Genomic DNA, 22,143 nt, shown 5'->3' with positions numbered 1-22,143 from the left:
GCGGGTTCAATCCCTGGGTCAGGAAGATTCCTTGGAGAAGGAAATGGCAACCCACTCTAGTAGTCTTGCCTGGAAAATCCCATGGACTGAGGAAACTGGTGAGCTACCATCGATGGGATCACAAAGAGTCAGACACGAGTTAGTGACTGAACAGCATCAACAAAAGCAGTATCAATGTACTTAGCAATAGTTCTCAAAGCACGACCTTTTTACACATGCAAAGAGGAAAAAAAAAGAAAACAACCGGGGCATTTGTCAAAGTGCACATTCCTGGGATACTCTTTAGATTTCCTAAGTTAGAACTGTTCAGCAGGGTCCAGGAACGTGCATTTTAAAAAACAGTTTACTTTTTATGAAAGCAGTATCTGTGTGTGTTTTTTTAAACCAAGCAGTATAAAAGGATCTTAAAATAAAAGGCAAAAGTCTTGAGTCCCACCCCTACTGACCCAAGCCCACATACCACTTCCTACTTCTGCTTGTTTTTAATTTTTGCCATGGTTCCCTATCCCACTTACAGCTTAGAGCAAAGTTTTTTGATTGAAGCATTTAGGTCATTATCTATTTCTGCTCTAGGAAAGAGAATTTTCGTTTAATTCTGTTAGTTCCATGTGAATCTGTTAATAGTTGTCCTTAGGTATTTTGGTATTCTATTTATCTCAAACATTGATAATATTTATGTTCGGTTCTCTTTTTTTTATTGTGTTGGTTTCTGCCATACATCACAGTGAATCAGCCAAAGGTATAAGTGTAATCCCTCCCTCTTGAACCCCACTCCCAGCTCCCAGCCCGTCCCATCCCTCTAGGTTGTCCCAGAGCAGCGGTTACGCTCCCTGCATCATAAAGCAAATTCCCGCTGGCTGCCTAATTTTACACATGGTCGTGTACACGTCAGTGCTGCTCTCTCAATTCGTCCCGCCTTCTCCTCCCCACACTGAGCCCACAAGTCTGTTCTCTACGCCTGCGTCTCCACCGCTGCCCTCAGATAGGTTCATCTAGACTGGCATGTGTATTTGCAGACGCTCTCTACGTGTAGCAAAGGTGAAAGTCACTCATGAAGAGTGTCACAAAACCAAGGAAATAACACATCTTCTGGTTTTTTATGATGTTTTCCATTTCTGTGCCATAGGGTAACTGAGAGAAGCAGGAAAAGGGAAAAGACGTCTCTCACAGGGTGACCCTGCATAGACATGGAGGGAAAACTCACAACTCGCACTGCTTCCCCAAGAACAGAGTGAACAAGCCATCCTGTGCTACAGCATTGGAAATCTGTCTCTTGGTCTACAGACACTCTAGGTAATTCTTTGAGGATTACATTAGCAATGTCTGACATTTCCATATGGGGGAATAGTGAATAATTTTATGAAATGATACTCTCTTTGACAGAAAATGCATCTCGAACATTTTAATACAATATGAATGGAAATTACACAGCAACCCCACAGTCTGTTTCCATCAGTAATAGCGAGGGCATTCATGTCAGGAGGCTGGAAATGTATTCCAATACAAATGCCTAGGGGCTCAGCACATTTTGTACATTTAAATTTTAAAAAGGCATAGGTGTAGGTTCAACATGAATCACTAGAATTACAGTGCAGCTTATGGATTCTGTGCATCTCAGAAGGGAGTCCTTGAAGCCGACGACTTTAACAGGAGTGTGTGTGGTCCAAGCTGCAGACTCTCCACTCATCCGCAGAGCATTCAGGGGTGCACGGCGCACCTTCAGCGTCTCCTGTAAGACGAGCGTGGTGTTGGGCAAGCATCCGTCACACCTCCCTCGGTCCCCACCATCTTCATTCCTCTCTTGTTCAGTCTACATAGTGGCCAGGTCCCACTCGGCTGCAATGGTGTGTCTGTCAGCGGTGACAATACGGAGGGTCAAGCATGATTTTGTTCTGTAACGCTGCAGATCAAAAGGCACATGCACACTTAGAAAACGCGATGCTACTCCTTCAAGACTACTGTCACACCGACGTCACACTGGACGTTTTCAAAGATTAAAAGATGGGTGCACGGGAAGTGGAAAATTTTCTTTGTGGTGTGCCAACCCAAATATCCAATGCACAGACAGGGAACGAAACTCCATCTCTCCCAAACGCTCAAGCTCTCCTCATATTTCAAGAATATAGAAATTCATTTGACACAAGTAACTCTCTGAGGGTGTTTCCCTGTTTGTAGATTTGCAGTACTCCCTATTTTCAAGGCTGATGGACATGTACCTGGAGTGTGGCTGCTGTGTCCAGGGCCATCATCGTCTGTATCCATGTCATTCTGGTTTACTGTTACCTGTACAGGTTATTCAACATTTTGAATAACAACATGCCTATCTCAGACACTTGTTTAAATCAAATAAAATCATTGAAACTACTATTTATTGAATGAGACATGGTTCAATAATTTGGAGGACCTGTAAATTAAGTCCTTAATTTATTTCATCATGTGGTATTAACTCAACTAAAGATAAAGAAATGGGCCCAGGCCCCTGACCTCACAAGGGGCACGTGGGTCAGAGCCTCAGCTTCTTTCACTCGAGCTCTTACCCCTCGCTCACAATCTCGGAGTTCTTACCCATTTCACGGGAGGGCTTGTGCATTACTTCCGCTTTGAATGTCAGGTCTACCTCCTCCACAGTCAGACCTTGCTGATATCAAAATTGAGAAAAAGAAGCCTTTCCACACAAGCGTTCAGGCACGGGCTGTTGTGAAAACAGTTTATTTTCACATTTAGAATGAGTGAAGCTTATCATGAAGCCACTGACAGGCTACAGACAAAACTAGAGAGGGGTGTCCCCTGTGACTGCGTTCACAGACATGGGCGCGTCCGGAGGGCTCTCACCCTGGAATGAGACGTGGTCTCTGCAAGCTGGAGCCTTTCCCGAGGTCAGAGACGAGGATGGGAGGAAGTTTGGCAAAGGTGATGCACACCACAGGACCCGAAGGACTGAAGATGGTCAGCTGGGCAAGGGAAGGCCTGAGGAACATCACGATGGCAAGTTCAAGGAAGGAGATCTGACTTATTTTACAAGCTCTCGGGTGGGAGCTGGGGAGCAGGATGTGGACACCCATGGAAGTCACCTTGAGGTTGGTTTTAAATTAATGTACGTTCACAATTTGAAAAAGAAAGACTTTTAAGTTGAAGCTTGTTTTCTGTGGCCTGGAGAATTCTGTTGCTGCACTTGATTAAGTCCAGGCTGGGGAGTGCTTGGAGGGACCACAGAGCACAGCGAAGCCTTTGATCTGTGTTTGTGTTACATGGGCCCCCGATCTTGAGATCCCAGGAATCTAAACTGTGAGCAAAGAAGGATGCTAATCTTTTCAACCTGATTCCCTTGTGCTCAAGACCTGCCATCCGCTGAAGGGTCCGCATCACTTCCTTGAGGTACGGGTGGCCGTTTGGAAAAACTGTTAGCCATCAGCTGCTTTACAATGGGAAGAAAAGAAGCTGTTCATTCATCCAACAGAGAATTAGCAAGCACCTACTCTGTGCCAGGCACTGTTCTAGCCTCTTGGATTACATCTGTGAACAAAACAAACATCCCTCCTCTCATGGGTCTTAACATCCTAACAGGACGGTGAAGACAATATTCAGTAGACTAGAGAAAAAGTAAGTTGTATCATGTTCCAAGAGCTGGGAGAAAGGAATGGAGGAGGAACCAGTGTGTGGAGGAGGCGTGACAGGGAGGGTGACGGATGGGGAGGATGGGGAGGGTGGGGAGGCCGTGGGTCCCCTTGCAGGTGAGTCTGTGGACAGCAGAACTTGCCCGCTTCCCTTGTTTTGGTGCTAGTCGCTGCCACTAGCCTTACTAGCAGTGGCCCAAATACAGAGCAAAACTGAGCAGTTGGAGCTTCACTTTTGTCACTCTTGGGTTTTCTTCCCAGGTATTCGCTATAAGTCAGCATGAGCTTGAGTAGAGAGCAGGCAAAGAGAAGAAAGAATTGCAGGTAAATCACAGATGGAGAGACTCACTCTGTCCACTGAGCTGCTGCTCTGCAGTGTCCTGAGAAGTCCAGCCTGGAGACTAGCCCCACAAGAGGATGAAGAGATGTGTCAGAGTGGAACTCTGGCCCAGCAAACTAGCTCCACACGTTTGGAAGCAATTTAGCAGCACACACGGGTGCTATAAAAAGCATTCATTTCTTTGGGTCTCTTCATCTTAACTTTTAAATATTTGCACTGTGTCATAAGAGATAGGAATGCCAAACCACCTTACCTGCCTCCTGAGAAATCTGTATGCAGGTCAAGAAGCAACAGTTAGAGCCAGACATGGAACAACAGACTGGTTCCAAATGGGAAAGGAGTACGTCAAGGCTCTATATTGCCACCCTGCTTATTTAACTTATATGCAGAGTACATCATGCGAAAGCTGGGCTGGATGAAGCGCAAGCTGGAATCAAGATTGCCTGGAGAAATATCAATAACCTCAGATATGCAGATGACACCACCCTTATGGCAGAAAGCGAAGAGGAACGAAAGAGCCTGTTGATGAAAGTGGAAGAGGAGAGTGAAAAAGCTGGCTTAAAACTCAACGTTCAAAAAACTAAGATCATGGCATTTGGTCCCATCAGTTCATGGCAAATAGATGGGGAAACAATGGAAACGGTGAGAGACTATTTTCTTGGGCTCCAAAGCCACTGCAGACAGTGACTGCAGCCATGAAATTAAAAGAGACTTGCTCCTTGGAAGAAAAGCTATGACCAACCTAGACATTGTACTAAAAAACAGAGACATTACTTTGCTGACAAAGGTCCATATAGTCAAAGCTATGGTTTTTCCAGTAGTCATGTATGGATATGAGACTTGGACTGTAAAGAAAGCTGAGCACCAAAGAACTGATGCTTTTGAACTGTGATGTTGGAGAAGACTCTTGAGAGTCCCTTGGACTTCAAGGAGATCCAACCAGTCCATCCTAAAGAAAATCAGTCCTGAATATTCATTGGAAGGACTGATGCTGAATCTGAAATTCCAGTAATTTGGCCACCTGATATGAAAACCTGACTCGTTAAAAAAGACCCTGATGCTGGGAAAGACTGAAGGCAGGAGGAGAAGGAGACAACAGAGGATGAGATGGTTGGATGGCATCATCGACTCAATGGACATAAATTTGAACAAGCTCTGGGAGTTGGTGATGGACAGGAAGGCCTGGTGTTCTGCAGTCCATGGGGTCGCAAATTGTCGGACCCAACTGTGAGTAAACTGGCACCATTAAAAGGGCTTCCCATGTGGCTCAGCAGTAAAGAATCTGCCCGCCAAGCAGGAGACCTGGATTCAATGCCTGGGTCAAGAAGATCCCCTGGAGAAGGAAATGTAACCTACTCCAGTATTCTTGCCTGGAAGTGCTTGTGAAGTGAAAGTTGCTCAGTCGTGTCCAACTCTTAGCGACCCCATGAACTGTATAGTCCACGGAATTCTCCAGGCCAGAATACTGGAGTGGGTAGCTTTTCCCTTCTCCAGGGAATCCCTTCCCAACCCAAGGATTGAACCCAGGTCTCCTGCATTGCAGGCGGATTCTTTACCAGCTGAGCCACAAGGGAAACCCAAGAATACTGGAGTTTTTCTTGCCTGGAGAATCCCGTGAACAGAGGAGCCTGGCAGGCTACAGTCCATGGGGTCACACAGAGATAGACCTGACTTGGAGACTAAACACCAACAACAATGACGTATCATTATAAGAGGTATGAAAGTGAAAGGGTGAAAGAGGTAGTCACTCAGCTGTCACATTAGGATAGCTGTTGTTAGTTTTCCTCCCCAAAATGTGGTGTCACATAGCAGGATATGTCCACTTACTCACCTGTTCCTCAAAAAGTTGAATTAAACTTTTACCTTTGTCACTCTGATAGGTGAAAATTCACAATCAGCTCTCTTAATGTGTGTTTCTTTGATTGTCCTTAAACCTCACTGTCTGTCCGTTTCTAGGGACTAGTCATCGGTGTGTTTTGTATCTCTGTCTCAAGTTGCCTTGTTTTTCTTGACCTTTATATATTAGGGAGATTAAAACTTTATCTGGATAAATTCCACATTTTTTTCCCATTTGTTTTTTAAGATATCTTTGGCCAAATTAATTATTTTTTCCTTTATATTTTCATGATCTTCATCTTGGTTAATGAACAACAATAAAACTTTCTCCACCCCTCAAATTAAGGTAATCGCTTCTAGTTTGGGCTTCCCTGGTGGCTCAGACAGTAAAGAATTTATCTGCAATGTGGGAGATCCAAGTTTGACCCCTGGATCAGGAAAATCTCTTGAAGAAGGAAATGGCAACTCACTCCAGTATTCTTGCCTGGAAAATGCTATGGACAGAGGAGCCTGGTGGGCTAGAGTCTATAGGGTCACAAAAGAGTCAGACATGACTTAGTGACTAAACAACAACAATCAAGGGTTACCCCTCTGATTGGAAACATAATCTTTATTGTGCACTTTTAAGCCTAAAGCTCGGCATGGGTTTATTTCTGTACCGTCCATTTTCTTGCCCACAGCACCCGTCTCTCTGCACACTGGAACTGTCTCGGCTGACCTGCTGGAGCCGGGCTGCCCAAGGCCTGCGTCTCTTGTGCTCACTCTTGTCTAAGCTGCAGGACATTCTTGCTTTCCAATTGACTGGATTTTTCAACACAAAAATGAGACCGTGATTGAACTTGCAGTTAGAGGTTAATTTTGGGAACATGGACTGCTCTATGTACTGAATTTTCTCATGTGAGCACAAGCTATAGCTCTTCATGCTTTTCAGGAGTGTATTTTCCAGTATAATCATTTGGTTTAATGCATATACACTTTTAATTGTGTTCAATATCAGCTGTGATAGAGTCCTCGATGCTCTTGTGAATCATTATACATAAAAATATGATAGAATTTTATGTTCATATGTATATAAAGAGATAAATTTATGGCCATTTCTCTAAACACTATTATACTTTGGCTAAATTTTTGGACTTTCCTAAGTCCACAGCCGTATAATCTATTCAAAAGGACAATATTAACTTTTAATCTTCAGTATTTTCACATTATTTTTTTCTTGTAATGATAACTGAACCCCTCAGATCACAGTAATATACTAGGGCTTGCTGTCTCTCTCTTGTATCTTCAATCACTTTCTAGAAATATTTCTAATTTTAATGAATAAAAGGTCTTCATCAGAAATGGCTGTGAAATTTTAATTGTCATTTTAATGTCTATCTAAAGGATCATAACATTTATCTCCTTTAATATATAAATGTAGTGAAATAGTATTGCTTTCTGAGAATAAAACCTACTTGGTTATGGCGCATTACTTTTTAATACACTGCAGATTTCTTTGGCTCCTATTTTAAATTAAAATTTTTGCATTAATTTTCATAAGATATTGATCTGCAGTGTTCCCTCTTTCTGTTTTTTGTTTGTTTACTTTGATCCCTTTATGAAATGTTTTCATACAGCAGTACTCCTAAAATGAATCATCCTGCTCTGAGATTATTTAAAGAATTGAGAAACTACCTGTTTCTTGGGTTTATTGGAATTTTCCTTTAAAACTACTAGATTGATCTTTCTGATACATTTTTCATTTTGTTATGGCTTTTGGTAATTTTTTCTATTACCATTTCTATTATTTCTAGAAATAATGGGAAAATACACATCACAAAGCTGTTTGTTGAAGCAGTATCTCTCTTAGATGAAAAATTGGAAGCAACCTGAATATCCAACAATGAGGAATTGCTAAATAAATTACCTGGGTTGTTTTCGAGATGACCAGGCAGCCCTCGTTTAGCCCTCGTTTCCCTGTCAGTAAGCAAGCTACATCCTGACACGGAGGACTCAGGACACAGAGGCGAACGTGTGTCGTGATTTTCACACTGTAAACAAGGCATGTGTGAAGAAGGGCGTCCATGACGTGATCTCATGGGATTACAGATCTGCCTGCTTTATTCTCATTTTCCAAGCTTCCCATAAAACTGTGTGGGGATGTGAGAGCTGGCGGCCTAGTTTTCACTCTGGCTGCAGGCTTGTTGTTCAGTCGCTCAGTCGTGTCCTGCTCCTTGCGACGCCGTGGACTGCGGCACACCAGGCTTCCTCGTCCTTCACCATTTCCTGGAGCTGCTCAGACTCACGCCCACTGAGTGGATGCTGCCACCCAGCTGTCTCGTCCTCCGTCGTCCCCTTCTCCTCCCGCCTTCAGCCTTTCCCAGCATCAGGGTCTTTTCCAATGAGTCGGCTCTTTGCATCAGGGGGCCAAAGTATTGGAGCTTCAGCATCAGTCTTTCCAGTGAGTATTCGGGGTTGATGTCCTTTGGATTGACTGGTTTGATCTCCTGGCTGTACAAAGGACTCTCAAGAGTCTTCTCCAGCACCGCAGTTCAAAAGCATTACTTCCTCAGCACTTGTGACCGTGGTCAAATCCCACACCTCTCTGCACCTTGGGTTCTCATGTGCCGCAAGGATCAGACATCCTACTCCATGCATGTAAGCACACAGAAGTTTCTGGCACATGGCAAGTACAATGTTAGGTATTTGCTGGTTTTATTCAAAACATTGAAGGACAGAACAAAGTTATTGTCTTTCTCAAATGCATCCCCCTGCTCCAGTAATTGCATCTTGAGATTCCTTAACAAAAAGAAGAAGAAAATTGCTAAAAGATAAGATCAAGGTAGGAGACATGAGCTGACAAGATTTAAGAAGTAGGACGACCCTTTTTCAAAGAAATGTTCTTCTCTAACTAAACCAGAAAACATTTGCACAAGAGCCCTGACACCTGAAAGGTGTAGAAGGAGATGACAAGAGGGTGATCTCTGGTGGCAGACAAGAGGAAACGGGCCTCTGAATAGCCTGCATCTTTCCTTTCTGTAAACGTCACCATCTCGATGGGGAAAAAGTGCTCCATTCTGGAGTGTGTGTGTGCTCAGCCGGGTCCGACTTTGCAACCCCAGGAACTGCAGCCCACCATGTTCCTCTGTCCCTGGGATTCCCCAGGCGAGAATACTGGAGCAGGTTGCCATTCCCTTCTCCAGGCAATCTTCCTGACTCAGGGATCGAACCCACATCTCCTGCATTGACAGGTGGATTCTTTACCACTGAGCCACCTGGGAAGTCCTCTGTTCCTGAAGCAGAGAGCAAATAGGCGGACAATGAGTTCAAAAAGTTTTATGGCAATTTCAATCATTAAATCAGAGAACAGAGCTCCAAAGCATTTTCATTTGGCAACTGTCTGGAATATTTCAGGGCTACTGAGTCAGATGGGAGGCGAGTGCGGTCTCTGGCTGAGTTGGTGATGTCTGTCTGGACACAGCTCAGTGTTTCTGGCCCACATGTCTCCAGCTGCCAGGATTTCTCAGGGACAAAGGAGGTTCTGCTGTGACTGCCTCTGTGTCCCTTCCCCGGGGGTCAGGGGAAGAGAGCTCTTTTTATGAATGCACAAGTCTCCACCTCTGGGTCTGAAGGTAGTTTGTTCTTATCTGGGCTGGGAATTAACACCAGCCGGGGGCCCAGACGCCACCCTCTGAGCCCCCAGGGCTGCATCTGTGAGAGGCAGGAATGGCTTTATCTCGAAGGTTTCCTGTTTACCTAAATGTTTTCAGGGAAAAGGCAAACCTCTGTGAGAACACACTAATGATACCCGTTTTTCTACTTCGGTTTGTCCAACCGTCCTCGCAACTTTCATTAAGTTAATCCTCAAGACAGCTCAGAGAACAAAGGGCTGTTCCCATTTACAGACGAAGAAAGGAGTGTCTGGAAAAGCCGGATGGATAAGGGACATGGAAGCAAGACTGAAAGCAGGATCTCTAACTTCTACCATCTCTGGACCCAAGACGCTTCGCCGAGCACAGATGGTGAATCAAGCTATAATAAAAGAAGGAGCATATTCAGGACCTCCCCTGGAATTTGGGAGACAGACAGGGTTCATTGCAGTGGCTACAGGCATTGTCAGAGGGGCCACAGAGGAGGGCGTGGCCAGCAGGGACTTGGGAAAGGCTGAAGGTCCAAAAGGTGTGGTCCCTGCGTCTGTTGGCCTGGCAGAGTGGGGGCAGCTTTCTCTTCTCAAAATCAGATGCGCTGTGCTGGTCTCTCTGTCTGGAGCTCGGATTGTTTTAGGGAAGAGGTTGATGGATGAGAATCACAGCTCAGGAAGGAAACAGCCCTGGCAGCTGGGACCCCAGACATCATTCATGGTGGAGTCCTGAAGTTGAAGGTCAACAAACCCAGAGTGGGAAACTTAGGAAACTGGCCCAGCTGGCACCAAATGGGCCACTGCTAGGGCCCTGGGGAGCTCATGCCAACCCATGGGGCTGCCCCTACACCCCGCAAAGGAGCAGCAGTGGTCATATTCCTCTGGGACACAATTCCCGCCTTTGGGAAACGAGGCATCGGAACTCAATTCTCTATAAAATTCCTCCAAGTTCTGAGTTCTGAGTCAGGGGTGGAAAGCAAGCCCCGAGAATGCCCGGCCAGGTCCTCAGGGAGGTGGGTCTGGCCCGGGGGCCTCGGGGTCTTTGTAGAGCAGTGGGGATCCACCAACAGTGGTGAGCAGGGCAAGGAAAGCAGGGTCACTATGTCCACAAGGCTGACCCCACGGCGGGCAGCGGCGGGAGGGACCGAGGCAGGCACAGTGGCTCTTGGAATAGCCGGTGGGGGGAGAGTAGATGACAAGGTCCTGGAAGGGAGAGAGGGGGCAGCGCAAGGACCCCAGTGCCACTGGGCTTCCTCAGAGGGCAGGGAGCCCGCCTGCCCAGCTCCCAGTGCACAAGCAAGGTGCCCGCCGCAGCGGAGAGTTTCGTGGAGAAGTGGTTTAAAAATAGGTCTGCCAGTAGCTTCCCCTGTGACTCTGCTCTTGATCTTCGTGGGGGAAGGTGGAAAAGTGACGCTGGTTATGAGCAGAGGCCCGAGGAGCTGCAGACCTCAGAAATACCTTAAGCTTGAGTTTCCTGAGCACTTAACCCACACCACACAGCCTGCCCAATGTGGTTTTCTTCAATTTTTTACAGTGAGATAAACTGGCATGACACAAAATTAATCATTTCAAGGTGAACAATTTAGTGGGCTTCGGTCCATTCATGCTGCTGTGCAACGATCACACAGTCTGTTTCTGGGACTTCTTTGTCACCATGCAGAGCGCCCTCGACCCGCTAAGCAGTCCCTCCGCCTGTCACCACCCCTCACCCCTCAGAGCCTTAAACTGGCCTTCCATCCTCTTTTGAGTATCAGAGATGTGCACTCATACGGTTTCTTGTCTTTTGCGACTGGCTTCTTTCATTGAGAGCACTTTCAGAAAAGCCCATTCATGGCATAACAGGCGTCAGAACTTTAGTCCTTTTTATAGCTGAGTAATATTCCATTGTGAAGCTGCAACACATTCTGTGCATCCACCGTTTAATGATGGACTCTAGGGTCGTCTCCCCCTTTTGCCCGCTGAGAAGACTCTCACTGTGACTATTTGTACAACGTGTTGAGAATTTCATGTGCATTACTGTTTTCAGAAGTTCCCCGGGCAGCCCCATCTTCCCAGGGAGGTCACGTGCAAGGGCCACAGGAATCTGACTGTGTAGCCTGCGCTCTGAGCCTCGATCCTGCCATCAAGCAGACTTGCCCACAACAGCAACTGCAGGATGAGAAGGTTCCCGGCCTCAGGATGTGGAAGTCTTGATGTGTGGGACTCCTTGCAGGTCAGGACCTAGGCACACCCTGACCACCAAAAGGCAAATGCCCCTTAGCCCAGCACCTGCTGACCTGGACAAGATCCTACCTTCTACAGGGAAGTGGGAGCCACTGGGCCTTGTGGAGGCAGGTAGGGCAGACAGGTCTCCTGGAAGATTCGATCAGGTCGTGGCTGCCACCTGGGTGGAATTAAATTTAAAATAAAACTTAAAGACAAAGAATGAAGGGTAAATAAATCAAAGGTATGCTAATAGAGCAATTAGAGTTTTCGGGGGCAGCACAGGAGGGAAAGGGGAGTCTGGAAGCCAGGACTCCCTGGAGGCAGGAGCCAGGGTGTTAAGGTCTAAGGATTTCTCCCTGTGTTTACTGCTCATGATTTCAGCACTTTGCCTGGACTGAGAGAGTCGAGGCCATGCCTCCTCTAGAAAGCTGCTGTGGAGCCTGCTGTGGGATCCTGACTCTGCTGGCGGCGGTGGAGAAGGAAGGGCTGGGTGAGCGCGCTGAAGCTTGCCAGAAGCACGGCTATTTTTAAGTCTGGTGGTTGTGAGTCCTCCTAAGGAGCTCAACAGATCCTTTGTAACAGCTTCAGAAAGGAACGAATCGGCCTCCTGAAGCAGAGGGAAGAGATTCACAACGGGGCTTGCACACTGGCGGACACCTTGCAGGCTCCAGTCCTGGGGCACCGTGTCCTCGCTGCACTGTGCTAGCTAACTCCACCTAAAGGAAGGCTCCTAATTTACCAGAGCCTGACCTTCCCTCGGCTCCAGTTAGGGGTGACCATTCATGTCACCGTTAGCATTCCCTCTCCACCACCAACACAGCCCCTTCAGAGGCCGAAACCTCAAGAGAGCACTTCTTATTCTATAAACATACATATGTTTGTGTGTATAATCTTTAAGGCGTCCCAGGTGGCTTAGTGGTAAAGAATCCTCCTGCCAATGCAGGAGACGTGGGTTTGATCCCTAGGCTGCGAAGATCCCCTGGAGGAGGAAATGGCAACCAATGTGAATATTCTTGCCGGGAAATCCCACTGGACAAAGTAGCCTGGTGAGCTCCATGGGATCCATTGAGTCCATGGGATCTCAAGTGTCAGACACGACTTAGAGACTAAACAACATCAGATCAGATCAGATCAGTTGCTCAGTCGTGTCCGACTCTGCGACCCCATGAATCGCAGCACGCCAGGCCTCTCTGTCTATCACCAACTCCCGGAGTTCACTCAGACTCACGTCCATCGAGTCAGTGATGCCATCCAGCCATCTCATCTTCTGTCGTCCCCTTCTCCTCCTGCCCACAATCCCTCCCAGCATCAGAGTCTTTTCCAATGAGTCAACTTTTCGCATGAGGTGGCCAAAGTACTGGAGTTTCAGCTTTAGCATCATTCCTTCCAAAGAAATCCTAGGGCTGATCTCCTGTAGAATGGACTGGTTGGATCTCCTTGCAATCCAAGGGACTCTCAAGAGTCTTCTCCAACACCACAGTTCAAAAGCATCAATTCTTCGGCGCTCAGCCTTCTTCACAGTCCAACTCTCACATCCATACATCAGCAATATATAATCTTTATTTTCGCCCCAGTGAAAAGTAAAATATATAATCTTTATTTTTGCCCCAGTAGTAAAGACTAAAATCTGTTCTCAACAATAATTATTAAATATCAGGTTGCATTTATGAAAAGATAGCTTTCATTCATCTAGTATATGCAATATATGATAATTATCAAAATTACACTATTGAAGTAGTTTATATCCTAATATAACATACAAATTTTACACATATAGGTATGTATTTTAATATTTTCCAACCTATTATTTGGAAAAAAATTCTATGAAAGAGAGCCCTTCTTACTGGTTTATTATTTGCATTTTGGAATTGCTCTGAGGCCCTGATGAAGTTATTTCAAATAGCCTTAGCCCACACTGAGTCCTTTTTGTCTCCAAATCCCTTAAAAGATGAATAATCTGTGCCACACAGTTTGGCACATAATTACTGTTCTCTTACTCTGGCCCCTAATTGTCTCGAGTGTGTTTTGTGTGTGTGTTTCCCCTCCCCCATCTCCCGATTGAAACTAGAATATTACATGCCCTTCGAGAGAGAGAAAAACTGTACTTTATAATTTCCCTGCACTTTCCCCTTCTCCACACACTACACCCTAACACAGTGCTGGCCGCAGGTTAAGACATAAATTTTGATTATTAGGTAGCGAGAAACCAATATGGTTTCAGGATTTGAAAAAAAAAAAAGCGTGGTGAAATTCAGGGATAGATCATAGAGGATTCTTTGTTTCCTGTATGCAGTGAAGGGCCGGAGGGAAGCTGAAGGAAGGAGAAAGCACACGTGTGACAAAACAGATGATTTTAGGAAGGACGCCCACCTCTCCGGTAATAGTGTCAAGCAATTGCTGTGACCTTCACAGAGTTCATGGGGGCAATCTGTCACATGCCTTCTGATCATTTTAAAAGATTTAACTGCATAAAAACTTGGAGATGGGGACCATTTTTAGAGAAGGGTAAGGAAATGGTTCCAAATTCTGTCGCTGGCTCTATGTATTTAATACGTTCATGATTTGTGGTCTCAGATTTTCTGCGTGTCCTGGGCATGGGTGGTGGGAGCCTGGCTTGTTAATGTCCGTAAAATGGGATGAGGCCAGGAGGACCCAGTGACTCCCAGTCCCATGGTCCCTTTTCCCGGGCCAAAGCAGTTTTAAACCAGAGTGACAGCAAGCCTGGGGACGGTCACCAGTCCTTGATGCCTCTGCTGCTTCCGCAGACTCTGTTTTCAAGCCCAAGACTCCTTCTTGGTCTTAAGCCTCTCAGATACCTCTGAGGGACCCACAGCTTCCCACAAGCCCCTGTTCTTAGGGGCAGCTCCTTATCTTGATGGGGAAGGATTTGTGTGTGAGAAGGCTTCTGAGGACAAAGAGGAGCTCTTTGAGTAAATCCAAAGTGTTCCCAGATAGGGTTCTGTTTTGATCCTTATCTGTGTAACCCTATCTCATGGGGGAGGACTTAACTCCTCCAGGTTCCATTAGCACTCAGCAACCATCCAGGCGTAAACCCCTTGGTGAGACAAGAACTACTCCAGAAACCATCAAGTCTCCCAGACCTGGTTCCAAAGTTTGGTTGGATTTTAAAATTGGCCAGTTTAACATTTTGACACAATTTTTGCAGATAAAAACAATTTGGTTAGATTTGGGAGTTTTTTCAGTTTTGGGTTTCAGGGTATTTTGTTTCATTTTGATAGTTCCCTAAAAGCAGCCTGACATTTGGGGGAAATGAACTAGTTCTGGGTTTTTCAGAGACTTTTCTTGGGCAGGGAAATGTATTAGCCATGGTGCTATTCATTAAGTCTCTACATGCGCAAGATGCTTCTGTTGCACATAGTTAAGTAAAAAAGAAGACAATAAAAGTGTTTATTTTAGGCTCTAAAGTGACAGTCACCGTTTCATTGCATAATCCTATGTTTCCTTGGAAAGTCCCACAAAATGAGGTGATTATGAGAAAGTTCAAGTTGTTGTCGGCACATCCAATCACAGCGTGACTTTTGTTTTTCTTTTGGGACAAGCAAACAGGTAACGGCCTTGTAATGAAAATGCCCTTTCGACCTTGAATTGTGGAGAGTCCAGTTAACCGACCAAGTTTTTTGAGAGCTGTTTTAGAATTTGTGATGGTTAATTTTGTCCAGGCTATTGTGTTCAGGTGTTTGGCCAGACACCAGACTAAATGTTTCTGTGAAGATGTTTTTCTAGGTGTGCATGCATGCGTGTTAAGTCACTTCAGTTGTGTCCGACTCTGTGAGACCCCATGGACTGTAGCCCACCAGGCTCCTCTGTCCATGGGATTCTCCAGGCAAGAAGACTAGAGGGTATTGTCATGCCCTCCTCCAGGGGATCTTTTTCTAGGTGTGATTAACATTGAACCACTAGACTTTGAATAAAGCGGATCACCCTCTGTGCTGTGGGTGGACCTATCTAATCAGTTGAAGGGCTTAAGTGCACAGAGGACTCCCAAAGAAAGAATTCTCAACACAGAAACCCTTCCTGAGCCTGCAGCCTGCTGCCCTGAATTCAACCTGAGGACTGCAGTATCCGCTGGTCTCCAGCCTGCCAGCCTGCACAGATTCCGAAGACCTCAGCCCCTACCATCTCGTAAGCCAATTCCTTAATCTCTGTCCCTGTCTCTGTAATGTTTCTCTGGAGAACCCTGACCAATACAACTATCATATGGTCAGACGCTCTTAAACAAGAGCATTTTGGTTACATTGAGCAAAGAATCCTTCTCTTTCCCAAGTAGCTTGAGTGTATGCTCAGTCTCTCAGTTGTGTCTGATTCTTTGAGACCCCAAGTGTGTATTGATTCTGTCCTATCTGTGGCTTCCCTGGTGGCTCAGTGGTAAAAAATCCGCCTGCCAATGCAGAAGACTCCGGTTCGATCCCTGGGTTGGAAATATCCCCTGGATGAGGAAATGGTAACCCACTCCAGTATTCTTGCCTGGAGAATCCCATGAACAGAGGAGCCTGGTGGGCTACGGTCCATGGGATCACAAAAGAGTCAGACACGACTTAGCAATTAAAAAACAAAATACAAAACTTTAAGTTATAATTATAATCATGCAGTAATCCTTAACCTTAACAACACATGCTTCTAGCGTTATTGTTCTGGAACCATTTTTCCAGCAGGGCTGTATACTCACAGATCAGCTGTCTTTCAACTTCAAGCCCCATCTCACAAAAAGACATTTTGCACAGCGACAGCAGGGGAGCCCCACTTTCTCCAAAGGCCTCTTTCATTGCTGGGTGTGTAAACGCAGGTCCTTTCACGCTGCTGTGTCGTACACCTTCTCCGTGACTTGTCTGCGATAGATGGTTGTGACCAGAGGTGTGTCCGCGGCAGTGGCAGCGTCTGGAGCTGCTCCCTGACTCACCTCCATTGACTTACGAAATCGCAAATGGCCTGTTCTACGTCATCCACACACACCTGCCGCCCACCCCTCAGGCAGAAGAGGCACCTGTTCTCCTCAAGTTGGGTTCAGTCCCGCCCCTGCCATCAGGCCCTCTCTGAAGCCCCGCCCCCTGCCAGTAACAGGTCCTCTTGAAGCCTCGCCCCCTGCCCCTTTAGGACCTCTTGAAGCCCCGCCCCTTGCCAGTATGAGGACCTCTTGAAGCCCCGCCCCTGCCTCCATCAGGACCCCATTCTGGTCCAGATCCCTCAGGGATTCAGCAGAGACCTCGGTTGCAACTACATTTCCGTTCAGGTCCTCCCCCCATGCAGGGCTCTCCTCCAAACACGCAAAGCTCTGCTCAGCAGCACTTCTTGGAGGCAGTGCATTTATCTCAGGTGATATAATACTCACTGTACCCCTTTCCCTCCCATTTGATCCCCCAGCCATTCTGTGCCCCAGGTAAAGCCATCACTCCTGTCAGGAAGCTGTGCTGGCTTACAGGCGGGCTGAGCGTCCTGCAGCCGACTCTCACCCCGGCTCCTGACTTGTGCTATGGACTGGATTGTGTCCCCCAAGGTCATATACGGAAATCCTACCCCTGGTGTGATGGAGTTTGAATTCGGGGCCTTTGGGGAGCGATGAGATCATGGGGGTGGGACCTGAGGTGAGATTAGTGCCCTTATGAGAGGAGGAGGTCAGAGTTTGCTCTCTTTGCCACGTGCAGACACAGTGAGAAGGTAGCCTCTGTGAACCAGGAAAGGGGCTCTCGCCAGACACCCACACTGCCAGCATCTCGTCTCGGACATCCAGCCTCTAGAATGGGAGAGGCAAACGTCTGTGGATAAGCCCCCAGGCTGTGGCACTCTACGAGGCAGCCCGGGGTGACTCAGACAGCTTTCATTCTAATGCACAAAGCCAGAGGCGGGGCCTGGACCCAGATGGTGATGAGGAGGACCACGCACAGAATTGGGCCACTAGGCAGATACGGAAATTCTCCCCATCATGTCCACCTTGCAAAAGGATTTATTAGCGCCATCAAGACTCTCTTGCCTTGACACCTTTTCACCAATCAAGTCATCATGAAACATGCTCTTTACTGAAAAATTAAAAGTGACTTCCAGATGAGTCCCTCAAGGCTAATTTTGTTAGAAGTTGCCATCGCCTGCCACCTGACCTGGCTTAGCCCTGCCAAGCCTGCGGAAGAGAGAGGAGTATACGTGACCCACAGCTGGAGGCCATCTGCTCAGACCCCCAGCATCCAGTCTCACTGGGGGAACAGAGTGTATGAAAGTGAAACAGTCAGGAGGGAGCCCAGGAGGGGCTGTGTCACCTATAATCCCCCCTGCTCCCCCATGAGCCCCGTTAGTCCAAACTCCCTCCGTATTATAAAATGTCAATCATCTATTCCCCAATAAGCTCTGAAACCAAAACAAACAGGAATCTCTCAGTGTGCAGATCTTAACACTCCCTTCAATTTCCTTATTAACTAACTTGCCACCAAAACTAAAATGCTGTGTCACTTGTGAAGACCAGTGCAGCCTGGTCCCTATAGGACCGGCTGGTGGGATCAAGGGTGCCGTCCTGAGTCCACGGGAGAAGGTGGTCAGGATGCAGACATCCACTTTCCACACTGCGCAGCCACTGGCCTTTCGTGATGGCAGCAATAGGCAGCTCATACAGAAGTGGCTCCCTCCACCCCGGGAGCCTGTGGATCAGCAGCCCTGGTGGGGACTGGCTGTCCCCAGCCACCTCCAGTTCGTGGTACCCAAGACCCACGTGAACACAGGCCACAACAGAGATGTGCAGTAGCATCACGCAGGCAAGGAGACAGGTCAGGCCGAGAGCGGGAAGAGAGAGGTCTCCTCCGGAGACAAAGGGGAGGAGAGTCACTCCTGAGTGGGCCCACGGACAGGGAAAGGACGCAGGTCCATGTCCAGGAGAGACAGCCAGCTAGAGACAGCCCGACTCTCTGATGGGCTTTGCTGGCCCCTCGTTGACTACAGTGAATTTAGCTTCAGGCAGGGTCTCCCTCTTTCGTCCTGGCACAGTGGGACTTTGTGTCATACCAGCTCCAAGCTGTACCGAGAACCTCCCCTTCCCAGACTAATTTCTCAGACCAGTGGCCACTCCAGCCACTCCCGAACTCCTCAAGGAGAACACACACGCTCCACCCGCTGCTCCTCTGCTGGTATTTAGAAACCCTCTCTGTCACACACCATCCTCCCTGTCCTCCCCGAGGCACGTGAGTGCACACAGACCCCTTGCTTGGTTAGAGACTGTTCCCACCTGGAGGGGAGTGATGGGTATTTCTCCCTGGTGTCTTCATATAGACACATGTTCTTCAAGGCACCTGGAGAGAGCAGTCCAGGCAGCCCTTAGTCTGGCCTGCTGCCCGCTTGGGTGGCTCTGACATAAATTAGAGCTACATTTGAGTGATTTCTTCTAGGTAAAGCGTCTGCCTGCAATACAGGAGACCTGGGTTCGATCCCTGGGTCGGAAGATCCCCTGGAGAAGGAAATGGCAACCCACTCCAGTATTCTTGCCTGGAGAATCCAATGCACAGAGGAGCCTGGTGGGCTGCAGTCCATGGGGTTGCAAAGAGTCGGACACGACTGAACAACTTCACTTTCACTTTCCTTCCAAACGGCTTCATTTATACAAACATCAACATTTCACTATGCTTGCTCACTCCCGGCGAGCTTTGCCCTCTGAATTCTGCCCAAATCTGTGGAATGTTCCTGGGTAATATACATATCCCTTGCTTGGCCAGGCTTTGTTTGTTTTTCAGGACTTTGGAAGGAATCCTTATATGCTGTTGTTGTTTAGTCACTAAGTCCTGTCTGACTCTTTGTCATCCCATGAACTGTAGCCCACCAGGCTTCTCCGTTCATGGGACTTCCCAGGCAAGAATACTAGAGTGGGTTGCCATTTCCTTCTCCAAGGAATCTACCCGACACAGGAAACGAACCCAAGCCTCCTGTGTTGCCTGCATTGGCAGGCGGGTTCTTTACCACTGTGTCACTTGGGGGCCCATATAGGACCCTTTTTTTTTATAGGACCCATTTTTAACCACACATACCTGAATGCACAGTGAGGGCCAGCATCTGGAATGGCCTCCAATAATCAGGTCGTATCATAAGATAGAAACTATGGAGCATTAACTTTCTTCCTGTGTGAAAAATGTTTTAAAATAATGGAACCAATATGAGAGCACATTGAGAAAATCTTTACTACTCTGAGAAGCTAAGAAGAGCTCAGTCATTTTGGGTTTATTTCATTTTTTTTCCTGCTTGAGTCGCACTTTTTCCAATTTTAGAACGTCATTACCTTTGCAAAACCGGATTTTACTTTACAAGCATTCTCATTCATTTCCCTTTTTCTAGATACTCATGTCATGTTGGGGCTTCCCTGGTGGTTCAGTGGTAAAGAATCTGCCTGAAGGAAGGAACCATGGGAGATGTAGGTTCAGTCCCTGGGTCAGGAAGATCCCCTGGAGGAGGGCATGGCAACCCATTCCAGTATTGATGCCTGGGAAATCCCATGGACAGAGGAGCCTGGTGGGCTACAGTCCATGGGGTCACAAAGAGTTGGATATGATTGAGCAAATGAGCATGCACTCAATGTCACATTGAGCCAAAGGAAAACAAGGAGCCATGAATCAGTGTGTTAATGAGCAAAGTCACTCCCCACTGCAGAGGAAGCACTGTCATTCCTCGTTGTCCTCAGGTGCCATCGCAAAATGGGTAAGACCCTACAGTCTTTTGACAGCTCCACCCACCTGAGTGCTGCATGCACAGATGAAAGTCATCATCAGATTGCTCCAGCAGCTAAGGAGTGAAAGGAAATCGTAGCCAGAGCTGTGACATCCCCAAGGAGATAGCTCACCAGCCTGGGGGCACTGCAGGAAAGTGGGCTGGGACTTGCAAATGACCTGGGCAGATCCACCTTCCGATTGGCCAAGCAGCCTCCCCGCCCACTACCTGAAACCTGAGTTCCTGGCACAAATATCTGCAAGTCAAACTCCCAGGAAAAGCCATCTCGGAAATGCTGCTTGCACACAAGCAATTTCCCTCAAGAAAGGGATCTCGCAGAAAGTACAGGGAGATAAATGGATCTTTTGGAACACACACACATTGACTATGAACATGATTTCTTTAATCAAATGATAAAATATTAAATAAATCCTCTTTGGCACAAAAACACTAGAAGTCTGTGTATTCTGCAAACACAATGAATCAGCAGGTTGTCTTCCCAAGCCTTCAAGGTTAGTGAAATTGACCTATCACTCAAGCTAAAGTGTGTCTCTGGCTTCCTGATGCTGCCAAAGCTTTATAGAGTGTAGAAGGCAACATGCCAGCTCTGGGAAGCCTGACGCCTTCCTGACATCTAGCATCTCAGTTTGAGAGCAAGAGGAGAAGGCTGTGCACAGGTGCAGCCCTGAGAAGTAGGAGATAACAAGATCGCAGACTGGGCATCGGCTGGGCGCCGACGCCAGGCGGATCCTTTTGGGAGGTTGTTCTTGAATGATCTGATCCACTCCCCACAGGAGCTCTGACAAATACACAACACGCTCAGAAGGGCTCAGGAACGTGCCCAAGATGACAGAACTAGGAAACAGCACAGGTGGGATTCTAACCAAGCTTGCATGTCAACTATGAACAAAACAGTCTTCTTTACAGGTGCCATGACCCCGGTGCTGCACATGCACACGGGAAACCCAATGTTGCTCACGGACTTGAATGAAGCCACCGGCGTCAGTAATGCAGATGCACAGTCATTATCCAAATGCAACTATTTGCAGTAAAAGGTTGTTTAGTCACTAAATCATATCCAGCTCATTTGTGACCCCACAGACTGTAGCCCATGTAGCTCTTTTGTGATCCCATGGGCTCCTCTGTTCTTGGGATTCTCCAGGCAAGAATACTGGAGTGGGCTGCCATTTCCTTTCTCCAGGGGATCTTCCCGACCCAGGGATTGGACTGGCGTCTCTTGTATTGGCAGGCAGATTCTTTACTTCTGAGCCACCTGAGAAGCCTTCTTTAAAACATTAAGTAACTACATATCCAGGACACATTTCTTTTTCATTATTCATGAAATAAACTCCCATTATTGTTTTCACCGCTGGGAAAGAATGAAGGACAACAGATAAAAATGCTTTCTCATATTATCCTTCCTGAATATTGCATAGCCAGTGACCACTTAAATGAGGGGTTGCCTGTCCAGAGTGGTCACTATTTTGTGACACTGTTTCCCCACAGGATGCAATTTACAGAGCGTCCTACAGTATGTTTCCACACTGATTGTGATAAGAATCCTTTCAAGTTGTACATAGCAGGTACGAGTCGGTTTTCTCATTTTGCAAATGAGGAGGCTTGGGTTTACACAAGTTAAATGATTCACTGAGATCAGGCAGCAGGAATCTGAACCTAGAGGACTGTACCTGAAATTCCGCCACCACTAAAGAAAGTTAAACCTTGAGGAGGTGGCACAACGTCTTCCCAGTTCTATAAATACTAAAAATCCGTTCAGAAATTCACGTTTTCTAAGGATTTTTGGAAAATATTCTGAGGAAAGTTTTCATGTGGTGCTCGTT

General features: G+C 46.9%; 1 long non-coding RNA gene across 1 annotated transcript in view; it reads right to left on the bottom strand.

The window, feature by feature from the left end:
• Window positions 1-1,387: 1,387 nt before the first annotated feature.
• LOC112581391 overlaps window positions 1,388-22,143 on the bottom strand; it is a 34,820-nt gene continuing 14,064 nt past the window's right edge. Inside the window, exon 2 of the long non-coding RNA XR_006547642.2 lies at window positions 1,388-1,900. This is a non-coding gene — a long non-coding RNA (uncharacterized LOC112581391). The remainder of the gene's footprint in view (window positions 1,901-22,143) is intronic.

The sequence above is a fragment of the Bubalus bubalis genome, chromosome 22 (genome assembly GCF_019923935.1).
Source record: "Bubalus bubalis isolate 160015118507 breed Murrah chromosome 22, NDDB_SH_1, whole genome shotgun sequence".
Lineage (NCBI taxonomy): Eukaryota > Metazoa > Chordata > Mammalia > Artiodactyla > Bovidae > Bubalus > Bubalus bubalis.
Note: the sequence above shows the minus strand (reverse complement) of the source record. Positions and strands in the feature narration are given on the sequence as shown.